This window comes from Pyrus communis, unplaced genomic scaffold, assembly GCF_963583255.1.
Source record: "Pyrus communis unplaced genomic scaffold, drPyrComm1.1 SCAFFOLD_19, whole genome shotgun sequence".
Taxonomy (NCBI): Eukaryota; Viridiplantae; Streptophyta; class Magnoliopsida; order Rosales; family Rosaceae; genus Pyrus; species Pyrus communis.
The window spans coordinates 913,182-925,827 of record NW_026908883.1 but is presented as its reverse complement, the minus strand read 5'-3'; the positions used below and the strand labels follow the sequence as shown (position 1 = coordinate 925,827).

The following is a 12,646-nucleotide window of genomic DNA, read 5'->3' as shown; positions in this document are numbered from 1 at the left end:
ATGGTTGAACTAGGGAGTTTGCCTTGGTCTCGAAATTGTCCTACGAACTCTGCTATCTGCCCAATTTGCTTTTCCAAGTGGTCCAACCTTTTGTCTTGATTTTGCATTGCTTTGTTTTGATTTTCTTGCCCCTGAGACAAATTGGTGAGTAACTTAATAAGCATATCATTATACAAAGACGTACCTGAATTTGTTTGGGCAGGTTGTGGTGGCTGCATAGGTGTTGTATAGAACTCCTCATATGGCTGCCAATATTCTCCTTGTTGAGCCTCCTTGACTTGATTTTGTGAGCCCTGCACCAAAGAAATTAATTCATTAAGAATTTGATTATAATCTATTGACGAACCTGAGTTTGGTTGGGTATTTTGTATATGAGGTTGTGGTGGCTGCATAGGCGTTGAATAGAACTCGTTGTATGGCTGCCAATATCCTTTGTGTTCAACTTGTTAAAATTCGCACAACATAGAGTTTGAATGATCACTCCAATCTCTTTGTGCACATTGATTTGCTTGATATTCTTGCCTATAAGAAGCACCAAATGTAGGGACACTTTGCATTGTCGACCCTTCGGCATACTGTGATAACTGACAAGTAAGATTCGCTATTTGAGCTTGAAGATTAGCAATTGCCATGTCTTGCTTCTCTAGTACCTGAAATCAATGAAATAAAACTAAATCAAATATGAAAAGAAAAATAAACAAACAAACAGAGGGATTAGCAATTTTACTAATCCCCGGCAACGGTGCCAAAATTTGATGTGAAATATTCTAACACTCAAATTAAAACCCTATGATTGTAGTATATGAAAGGAGGGATCGTTTTAGGTTGGGGATTAGAAGGGATGCTAATCTACTCTAAACTGACTTAAAAACACAAAACTACACTTAAAAACACTTAACTAGACATATAAGACTCAAAACAGCACAAAACAATAAAAAAAAAGACTCAAACTAGACTCTAAAGGCGATTTGGACGAAAATTACTTTTAACTTGACTCAAAACACTTAAAAACACAACTTGGACAGATTCTAACTAATTTGACACAACAAAGTAAAGGGGGATTGGATTTTGGACGAAATTAAGGTAAAAACAAACATATTATAAAGACTCTAAACAATTTGGACGAAATTAGGGAAAATTATGGGTAATAAGCTAGCTAGAGGGTCCTTCTCCACACATGACACATATGCATATGAACCAATTTCCTGTTATTATTCCTTTAGACTATGAATGACAACGCCCCAAGTTAGTTGCATCGCACAACTAACCATTGGATTTTCCTTATTTCATTGAATTAGATGGAATACGCATCTAAACCAAATTATCTTTCTCAAGTTCCCTATATGAAACGCATGATAGAGATACATGTCAAAAGTCATTAAGTTCTATGAAAATCATAAGCATTGACACGGCATTCATCACTATGAAATGCATGAAACTCATACCAAGGATTTACTTAACACGATTGTGACTAGCAACCTCCACTACTTGTGAATATAAGTGAATAACTATTACGTGAGACCCCCTTATACTCTTGCATCAAATTCATGCATGCAAATTAAGTGTCGACCCCCAACCTACATACATAAACAAGTTTTAATAACTTAGATAAGCAAATCACATTCATGCCTTAAAAAACAATAACTGGACGTAATCAATTCATATAAAACATATAATCATGGCTTCGAATTCACCTCTAACTAAAAAGAAATTAGTTCCACATGTTCGCAAAACAAAGATAATTAAACTTAAACATTAAAAACAAAGATAGAATACACCTAGAAACACTCCAGGTGGCTCCTCCTTCCTTCCTTGCTGCCAACAATGGGGATTTGTGTGAATTTAGGCTCTTGAGGTGTGGTGGATGGTGTGGTGTGAATTTGTGGTAGAGGGTGGTGGTTTTTGAGTGTTGTGGCATCATGTATTTATAGGGTGAAGGGAAGGCACAAATTTGGGCTGAAAATGAGAGGAATTAGGACTCCAAATCACCAAAGAACAAGGATACTTTCAATCAGTTTCCAAGGAGGACAATGAATGGTCCTTGTGGCAGATTCTAGAACTTCTAGAATGGTTACATGTGGCATAAACTTAATGCACGAAAATAGGGCTTCTAGAACTTGATATTTAGGTGATTTAATGTGAAAATGAGTCCTCTTTGAAGTTGGAATTAAGGTAGGAAAAGATTAGGATAGGATAAGATAAGATAAGGTTGGATAAGGTTTGGATAAGATAAGGAAATTTTGATAAGGTTCCTTATTTCTTGCTATTTCCTTATCTTCTTTGCATTTGGACTTCTTTCTCCAGATTTGTAGCCTTTCCTAGCCCTTCTTGACTTCAATTTCGTCCATCCACATTGCTTCATAGTTAAGCTATCCAATCCATGCCCAAAACTGCTCCAAATAGCCTCAAAGTGCACTTTCTTGCTCGTTTTGCCATTAGGACCTAAAAACATACGAAAATAGCTTAAAAGACTAAAATAGATAGTAATTAAGTAACTAAATGCAAGGAAACAACATAACTAAGTAGCATAAATATGCTCCTATCAGCCAACACGTATCCAAATAGGTTGGAGAGTTTGCATTGATTATACGAAGCTCAACGTCACCACAAGGAAGGATCACTTCCCTTTGCCGTTCATTGATCAAATGCTTGAAAGGTTAGCCGGTCATTCTTTTTATTGTTTTCTTGATGGTTATTTGGGATTTAATCAAATTGTCATAGCTCCGGATGACCAAGAAAAGACCACTTTCATGTGTCCCTTTGGTACTTTTGCCTATCGTCGCATGCCCTTCGGCTTATGCAATGCACTTGCCACATTTCAAAGATGCATGGTAAGTATATTTTCAGATTTTGTGGAGAAGATTATTGAAGTTTTGATGGATGATTTTTGTGTATTTGGTGATTCGTTTGATGATTGTTTACAAAATCTCACTTTGATCTTGAAACAATGCATTGAAACTAACCTTGTGTTAAATTGGGATAAATGTCATTTCATGGTAAAACAAGGCATAGTTCTACGGCATATAATTTCAGCCAAGGGTATTGAGGTTGATAAATGAAAAATAGATATTGTACGATACTTACCCTCTCCTACTTCGGTTAGAGAGGTTCGTTCTTTTCTTGGACATGCAGGATTCTATAGGCGATTCATCAAGGACTTTTCAAAGATTTCCAACCCCCTTTGCCAACTTCTCCAAAAAGGTGTCCCATTCAAGTTCGATGAGGAATGTAAGAAACCATTCAAACACCTCAAAGAGATGCTCACTTCGGCCCCCATCATTGTTCCACCAGATTAGAGCCTTCCTTTTGAGCTTATGTGCGATGCCTCAGATTATGCATTAGGAGTTGTTTTAGGCCAAAGGAAAAACAAGCAGCCACATGTCATCTATTATGCATCCCGAACCTTGAATGATGCCCAATTGAACTAATCCACAACGGAAAAAGAACTTCTTGCTGTTGTTTTTGCTTTAGATAAGTTTCGTTCTTATTTACTTGGCACTAAAGTTATAATTTACATTGATCATACAGCGTTGAAGTACTTACTCACCAAAAAAGAGGCTTATTCGTTGGATGCTTCTTCTTCAAGAGTTCGATATCGAAATCTGGGACAAGAAAGGAAGTGAAAACGTGGTGGCTGACCACTTGAGCCGTATGGTGCATGAAGAAGATGCCGTGCCTATCCCAGAGACATTCCCAGATGAGCAGCTGCTGTCCATCGAGGTAAGTGAGCCATGGTATGCCGATTTAGTGAATTATTTGGTGTCTAAACAAGTACCAAGCAACCTAAATAAGCACCAACGTGATAAACTTAAAAAGGAGGCTCAGTTTTATGTATGGGATGATCCTTGTTTGTGGAAATATTGCGCTGATGTGCGTGAGTCAGAGTTTAATTCAATTTTAACTTTTTGTCACACTTATGCATGTGGAGGTCACTTTGGCACTCAAATGACTGCACGTAAAGTACTTGAATGTGGTTTTTATTGACCTATTATCTTTAAGGATGCTAGAACTTTTTGCATAACATGTGATCGTTGTCTAAGAACCAGAAACATTGGTTCAAAAGACCAAATGCCGCAGACACCTACTTTGTGGTTGAAATTTTTGATGTTTGGGGTATTGATTTTATGGGTCCTTTTCCTTCATCCCATGGTTTTGTTTATATTTTACTTGCGGTTGATTATGTTTCGAAATGGGTGGAAGCATAAGCCACCTGTATTAATGATTCTAAAGTGGTTGCAGAATTTGTGAAAACTAACATATTTGCAAGATTTGGAATGCCAAGGGTTCTTATAAGTGATGGGGGCTCCCATTTTTGCAATCGAACCATTGAGGCGTTGCTCAAGAAGTATAATGTCACACATAAGGTGACAACACCTTATCATCCTCAAACAAGTGGGCAAGCCGAAGTTTCTAATCGCGAAGTCAAACGGATTTTGGAGAAAACCATTGGGCCAAATCGGAAGGATTGGAGCTTGCATTTGAATGATGCATTGTGGGTATATCGTACGTCCTACAAAACACCAATTGGGATGTCCTTATTTCGGCTTATCTATGGGAAACCATGTCATCTTCCCGTTGAATTGGAGCATAAAGCACATTGGGCCGTCAAAACTTTCAATATAGACATTGATGCCTCTGGAATCCATAGGAAGCTTCAATTGAATGAGCTTGAGGAAATAAGGAATGAAGATTATGAGAATGCTCGAATTTACAAGGAGAAAACAAAGGCATTCTATGACAAGATGATTCGTAGCAAGACATTCTCAATTAGGCAGAAAGTGTTACTCTTCAATTCTCACCTTCGATTGTTTCCCGGTAAGTTACGTTCTAAGTGGATTGGTCCTTTTGTTATTACTAATGTCTTTCCTTATGGTGCAGTTCAAATTCATAGTTTAAAGACCAAAAACGAATTCAAAGTCAATGGACGTCGGTTGAAGCCATACTATGACCACTTTAAGGAGCATGTAGTGGAGGAGATACCCCTCCATACCGTGGGCTCCAATGAAGCTTAAGAGGAAGTATCGTCCGGTTGGAAGACGTTAAAGCAAGTGCTTCTTGGGAGGCAACCCACACAAATAAAGAAGAACTAGGAAGCTCCAACACTCCACAACCAGATTTGCGTCCCTAAACCCTACTCTTTATTGCTTTTACTTTGCCATGTTTGTCATGTCTGTTAGTTGTGTTATTTGGTTGGTTGTTTGTGAAGTCTATGCTTAAAACATGGAGGACAATGTTTGGTTTAAGTGTTTTGGGGGGGCGGGGGGGAACAAATGATTTTTCGTTGATTTTCGTGGGATTTTATCACCTATCACTTCTAATGTTGTTACTCACTATTTTTAAGTGTTTTTAGTGTGTTTTGAAGTGCTTTTATGTGTCTTAAACAGAAAATATGAAAATTTTGAAAAAAATTCGAAAAAAAGTTTTGAAAAACCCAAAAATAGTTGTTTTAGAGTTGTTTTTGTTTGTTTGTTTGTGTTTTAGGGTACCTTCCAACACAATGATGAGGATTTGGTTTTTAATTGCATGACTATTAAAGAAAGTTACAAACATGGGTGGAAGTTTGATATGCTCTTTGGTTTATGCTTAGTTGTAGTTGACATTTACGAATTCACATGTAATCAAAAAGGAAAAAATTAGTTTTTGTAACATGCTTGAAGGAAGAAACTCAAACCAATGCTACAACCCGGAGAGATTTGAGCCTAAACTTTATTTGGAGAGTTATCAATCTTGATTTCTTGTTTTCTAAAGTCATTGCATGATCTCATTATTTCTTTGCTTGGTTGCTACTTAGAATGCGTTTCATCACTATAGTTCCAAATACTAGAACTCATGCTCGTTTCATTCAAAGCATAAAATTGAGTGCATAACATAAAACAAGATGAAGTTGTTTTGTTAAAACAGAGCCTTAGCCTATTTTCTTTGTTAACCACATTATCCTTACCTAGCCTAGAATAGGACTATCCATACCCATATTCTTAAAGAATAGTAAAGCATGACTTAGAGGGCATTCCTTTGGTTCTACAAATTTGCAGAAAAAACAAGTGTGGGGGAAGGATTTTCGTAGGAATTCTATGAGGTTGTACATGTAGTGTGCCAAAGAAAAAGAATAGGGCATGAAAAAAAAAACGTGAAAAAGAAAGAAAAAGAGTTGAAAATAAGTGAGAATGAACTCACAAGTGTTGATTGTTGAAGAAAGGGTCCAAAAGTTTGAATCTGGCCCTAAGTATTGTGTGAATCTTCCTTTGGTGTTCAAAGTTGATTTCTGCATTCAAAAGTGAATTCTAAGTGTTTATCTCATTACTTTGCCAACTATTGCTTTAAAAACTTTTGTTCATCCTTACCTTTCTTTGTTAGCCAATACCTTAGCCCCGTTACAACCATTATACTTCTATCTTGATTGTTATGTGTTTCAATATGTAGAGTTTTAAATTGGTTTGAGCATATGGTATCCCTGGTTCTCACGTCTAAGTAGTGGCATTCCATTCATGAGATCAATACATGTTAATAATTCCAGAAAGTGCCTTCTTTGATTATACATATGTGAGTATTCGTCTACATGTTTACATCAATCTTCTCACATATACTTAGTGTAGGGAGTGTAGTAAAAAAATCTGTGTGAAAATAGAGAGTATATCTAGTGAGGAATTGAGGGATTCTCTAAGACATGTTACTACATTCAAAATGTTGTTTTAGTTGATTAAATGCGAGCTAGTAAGTGGTGAGTACGGTTAAGTGTACGCTCAAGAGTAGGGATAACTAAAATCCAAGTGAGTGGTGATCTTTAATATGTCATGTTGCATTGGAAATCCCTGAGGTAGCTATTGGAAGGTTTAGATTGTGTTTTGTTTATTTCGTTTTGCTCGAGGACTAGCAAAAGCTAAGTGCGGGGGAATTTGATAGGAGCATATTTATGCTACTTAGTTATGTTGTTTCCTTGCATTTAGTTAGTTAATTACTACTTATTATAGTCTTTTAAGCTATTTTCGTATGTTTGTAGGTCTTAATGGCAAAAGGAGCAAGAAAGTGCTTTTTGGAGCCATTTGGAGCAATTTTGGGCATCAATTGGATAGCTTAGGACAGGAGCAAGGTGGATGGATGAAATTGAAGTCAAGAGACGCTAGGAAATGCTACAAATCTGGAGAAACAAGTTCAAATACAAAGAAGATAAGGAAAGAGCAAGAAATAAGGAACATTATCCAACCTTATCTTATCTTATCCTAACCAACCTTATCCTTTCCTAAATCTAGCCTTATCCTATCTTATCTTATCCAAATCAGTTTGTGCCTTAATTTTAGCTATTTAGAAGGGATGAGTTATACATTTAAACACATAAATCATATTCTAGAAGCCTAATCCCTTATGCGCTGCATATATGCCATTCCTTGGGGGTTTAGGAGTTGTAATCCCTATTCTACACCTATGCCGTGTGTCCTTGTTCCTTTAGGTCCAGAGATCTGCTCTAAAACATTCTTTTTAGAAGCCCTATCTTCCTCCTAAAAAGGTGCCGCACCTATTCCCTTTAGAAACCCCAAATCCCTGCCGTGTATTCCTTATCCCTTTCCCCGTTGGTTTCTGCCAAACCATAACCTTTTTCCTTTAGGATTGTGCAATCCTTTTCCTTCAGAAATTGTGCAAGACCTAGCCTATAAATACAAGCCTTTGCCGCAGGTTTTAAATCATCAATTCACTCATTCATTCATTCATTCATACATTCAGCCATCAAACACCATAATTCACACCACATCACCCTAGTGCCGCAAGCAAGGAAGGAAGGAGAAGAGGACTTGTGCAATCTGCCATCCAAGGGAGTGCCGTGCATGCCATTGGAGTGTGGAGCATTTTCTTGGTTCTTTCTATCCTTAGTTTTAGTTCAATTTTATGTTAATTTGGTTTTCAATTATGATGAACATGTGGAACTAATTTCTTTTTAGTTAGAGGTGAATTCGAAGCTATGATTATATGTTTTATATGAATTGATTACATCCAGTTATTGTTTCTTAAGCCTTGAATGTGATTTGCTTATCTGCGTTATTAAAACTTGTTTATGTATGTTGGTTGAGGGTCGACACTTAATTTGCATGCATGAATTTGATGCTAGAGTATAAGGAAGTTTCACCTAATCATTATGAACTTATATTCACAAGTAGTGGATGTCACTAGTCATGATTGTGTTAAGTAAATCCTTGGTATGAGTATCATGCTATTCATAGTTACAAATGCCTTGTCAATGCTTATGGTTTTCAAAGAACTTAATGACCTTTGATATGATTTTCTATCATGCTTTTCATAGTTAGGGAACTTGAGAAGGATACTTTGGTTGTGATGTGTATCCCATCCAATTCAATGAATTAAGGAAAATCTGAAAATTAATTTGTGCTATCACGGTTAATTTGGGGCATTATCATTCATAGTCCAAAGGAATAATAATTGGAAATTGGTTTGTATGCATATGTCATGTGTGGAGAAGGACCCTCTAACTAGCCTTTCACCCATTTAATTTACCCAAATTCGTTTTTACATAGTGTTTATGCAAAGTTTCTGTTTTAAGTTTTAAATTCGTCAAAAATAGTCACCCTTTCATTTAGTCTTGTTATTTGAGTCAAAATCTGTTTTCGTTTAGGCTTTTGAGTCAAGTTAAGTTTTATTTTCGTCAAAATCACTTGTTAGGTCTAAAATTGAGCCTTTTTGATTATGTGTTGCTGTTTTGAGTATTTAAGTTAGTTTTGAGTCTATAGAGTCTAGTTTGGTGTTTTTGAGTCTTATTTGTGTTGATTAGCATCCCTAGTTAATCCCCGGTCTAGAACAATCCCTACTTGCATATGTACTACAATTGTCACAAATAGGTTTTAATTTGTGTTTCAAGTTAATTTTCACATCATGAATGGATGATTAAAACCTGCGGCAAAGGCTTGTATTTATAGGCTAGGTCTTGCACAATTTCTGAAGGAAAAGGATTGCATAATCCAATGGGAAAAGGACTAGGGTTTGGCAGAAACCAAGAAGGAAAAGGTTAAGAACCTGCGGCATTCGGATCAGGTATAGGGCCTCTAGAAAGGATGTTGTAGAACATATTTCTGATTATGTTGAGAAGATTATTGAAGTATTCATGGATGATTTTAGTGTTTTTGGTGACTCGTTTGATGATTGTTTGCATAATCTCACTTTAATCTTGAAAAGATGCATTGAAACTAACCTTGTTTTAAATTGGGAAAAATGTCAATTCATGGTAAAACAAGGCATAGTTTTGGGTCATATAATCTCTGAAAAAGGAATTGAGGTTGATAAATCAAAAATAGATCTTGTACGCTACTTATCCTCTCCTACTTCGATGAGAAAGGTTCATTCTTTTCTTGGACATGCAGGATTCTATAGGAGATTTATAAAAGATTGCACAACCCCTTAACTTAACACACAAATTAACCCTCTTTTGACAATTGTAGCATATAAATAAGTAGGGATCGTTCTTAAACCAGGGATTAGGAGGGATTGCTAAACACTTTAAACTGACTCAAATAAATAAAACAAAGCTTTTAAACACTTAACTCAACTCAAAAGACTCAAAACAAGTTCACAAGACTTACAATAAGCTGAAAACACTCAAAACTGCCTAAAAAACACAACCTGGGCAGATTTGACTCTAAACACAAAATTGGACGAAAATTGGTTCTAACTTGACTCAAAACTCTTGGAAACACAATCTAGAACATATTCTAACTATTCAGACACTCTAACATAAAGGGGGATTAGGGTTTGGACGAAAATAAAATCAACAAAACAAGAATTTAAAACAAGACAAATTTGGACGAATTTGATGGTATTAAGTGGATGATGGGCTAGCTAGGAGGTTTTTCTCCACACATGACATACTTGCATACAAAACAATCTCCAATTGCTTATTCAATGAATCATGAACCTCACCACCCCAAGTTAATTAGGTACGCTTAAATTAACTCTCAGATTTCCCTTAGGTCATTGAATTGAATGGAATTAGCACATTGCAATCAAATTATTCCTCAAAAGTTCTCTATATGAAAGCGCATACTAGAAAAACAATCAAAGATCATTAGATTCTATGGAAATCATATGTGTTGACGAGGCATTCGTAACTATGAAAGCGCATGATACTTATGCCAAGAATTTACTTAACATGATTGTGACCAACAATCTTTACTACTTATGAATATAAGTTCCTGATAGGAGCATATTTATGCGACTTAATTGGCTTGTTCTCGTGCATTTATGTTGTGTTTCCTTAGTTATTTTAGTGTTTAAAGTCACTTTTGTGTGTTTTCAGATTATAAAGCCAAAGTGTGCAAGAAGATGCAAATTGGAGTCTTTTGGAGCAAAAGAGGAATGAATGAGTTGAAGACTTGAAGAAATATGAATTCCTAATTGAAGATGGATTCCTACTCACATGAGGATTCCTAGAAGAACAAGGATTCCTACTCCAACAAGGATTCCTACTTGAAGTAGGAAAGTTAAGCCAAGGTTTCCCATTTTGGTAACCTTTCCTAATCTTAAAAGTCCTTATTTTCCAGCCACTTTGAAGGCCTCGTATGCACTTTAGGACACAAAACAAAGGCCCTAGACCCTTTAGGGACCTTTGCCGCACCCTTTCCCTTTCTCTTCATCCCTTGCCGTGTAAGGGACCCCTTTTCCCTTCAGTTTTAGGACACTTCACCTTTCCTAAAGCATTAAGCCGCACCTCTTAACCTTTCCTTTTCCCTTGCCGTGCAAGGGGGGTCCTTATTTCCTATTTTCTACACTTAAACACATTCCCCTTTCAAATAAAACCCTAGCCGCATATTTTAGCCAATTTCCTTTTAGTTTCTAATTTGATTTCCTAATTCTAGAAGCCTTTGACTTAATTTTAGTTAACCAAAATAAGTTAGGGTTTTAATTTCTGAAAACCCTTTTAATACTTGGACTTAAGCCGCACCCTAGGATCATTCTTTCATCATTCCATACATTGCCCCAGCCACCATCATTCTTCCACCTTCAATCCGCAACCTTCCATCCATTCCAGCCACCATTCTACACCTCCATACACTTACACACCATTGCAGCCACCTTCCACCTCTCTGCCGCAACCCTTTACCATCCTAAATCTCTTCCTAAACCAAAATCACATCCAAAATCACCCTAAGACCTCTGTGCCGCAGCAAGGAGAAGAAGAAAGAGGAGCTTGAACGTGCAGAAATTCAAAGTGGAATCGTTGGGCGTTCTAGGTGTAATCAATCTTTTGTTCTCTATGTTTAATTTCAATTTTGTTTCTTTTTCTGTGAACATGAGAGGCTAAACCCCTTGTTAGCTAGGGGGTGATTCAAAACCATGTATATGCTTGCAATATAAATTGATTACTTTCAGTTGGAATTTCATGAGTTGTGGATTCAATTTGTTTAACTGCTTGATTGAGAGTGCACGTTTAGTTTTCATGCATGAATATGATGCTAGAATATAAGGGAGTTTCACCTAATAGTTACAAACTTATATTCACAAGTAGTGGAGGTCGCTTATAAACGATCGCGTTAAATGAATTCTTGGCACTAGTTTCATGCTCATCATAGTAACGAATGCCTCGTCAACACTTATAGTTTTCATGTTGCTTAATGATCTTTGATTGTATCTTTATTGTGCTTTTCACGTAAAGGACTTTTGGAGAATGTTTTGAATTGTTGTATGCGCTTTCCTATCCAATTCATTAACTTAAGGAGAACTTGAAGGTCAATTTAAGCGAACCTAATTAACCCGGGGTGTTGAGTTTCATGATTCATTGAAAGACCAACTGAAAATCATCTTGTATGCAAGTGTGACATGTGTGGAGAAGAACCTTCTAGCTAGCATTCCAACCATATTTTCATCAAATTCGTTTTTACAATCTGTTTTCATTACAATCTGTTTTCTTTGTTTTAATTTCGTCAAAACTACATCCCCCTTTACTTTATTGTTTCAATTTAGTTAGAAAGTGTCTTAGTTTGTGTTTCTAAGTGTTTTGATTTAAGTTATAACCCAAATTCGTCCAAATTAGTGTTAGGTGTTCAAAACTGCCCAGATTGTGTTTTTAAGGTAGTTTTGAGTGTTTTGTTGTTGTTTTGAGTCTTTTGGTTTGTTTTAGTGTTTTAGTGTTTATTTTTGCATTCTTTGAGTCTAGTTTAGTGTTTTAACCTTTGTTTTACGTTTTTGAGTCAGTTTTCAAGTGATTTAGCAATCCCTCCTAATCCCCGGTTTAGAACGATCCCTACTTATACATATACTACAATTGTCAAAAGAGGGTTTTAATTTGTGTGCTTATATATTTCGCATCAGTTCCCCACGATTAGGTGAAGTTTCCTTATATCCTAGCATCAGATTTATTGATAGGAGCATATTTATGCGACTTAAATGGCTTGTTCTCGTACATTTACGTTATGTTTCTTTAGTTATTTTAGTACTTTAAGCTATTTTCGTGTGTTTATAGGTCCAAAGGGCTAAAGGAGCAAAAAGATGCATTTTGGAAACTTTTGGAGCACTTTTGGGCTAAGGACGGATAGCTTATGCTTGAAGCCAAAGTGTTGGACGAAATTGAAGACCTAATTGGAGCCAAAGTGTTGGAACCTTGTTCTCTTTAGTTTTAGGACATTTAAACCTTTCCTAATCCCAATCATGC

The 12,646-nt window shown here is 36.3% G+C and overlaps 1 pseudogene; it reads left to right on the top strand.

Moving 5' to 3' along the window:
* Positions 1-12,646, top strand: part of LOC137724084 (uncharacterized) — a 56,523-nt pseudogene that overhangs the window by 27,398 nt on the left and 16,479 nt on the right.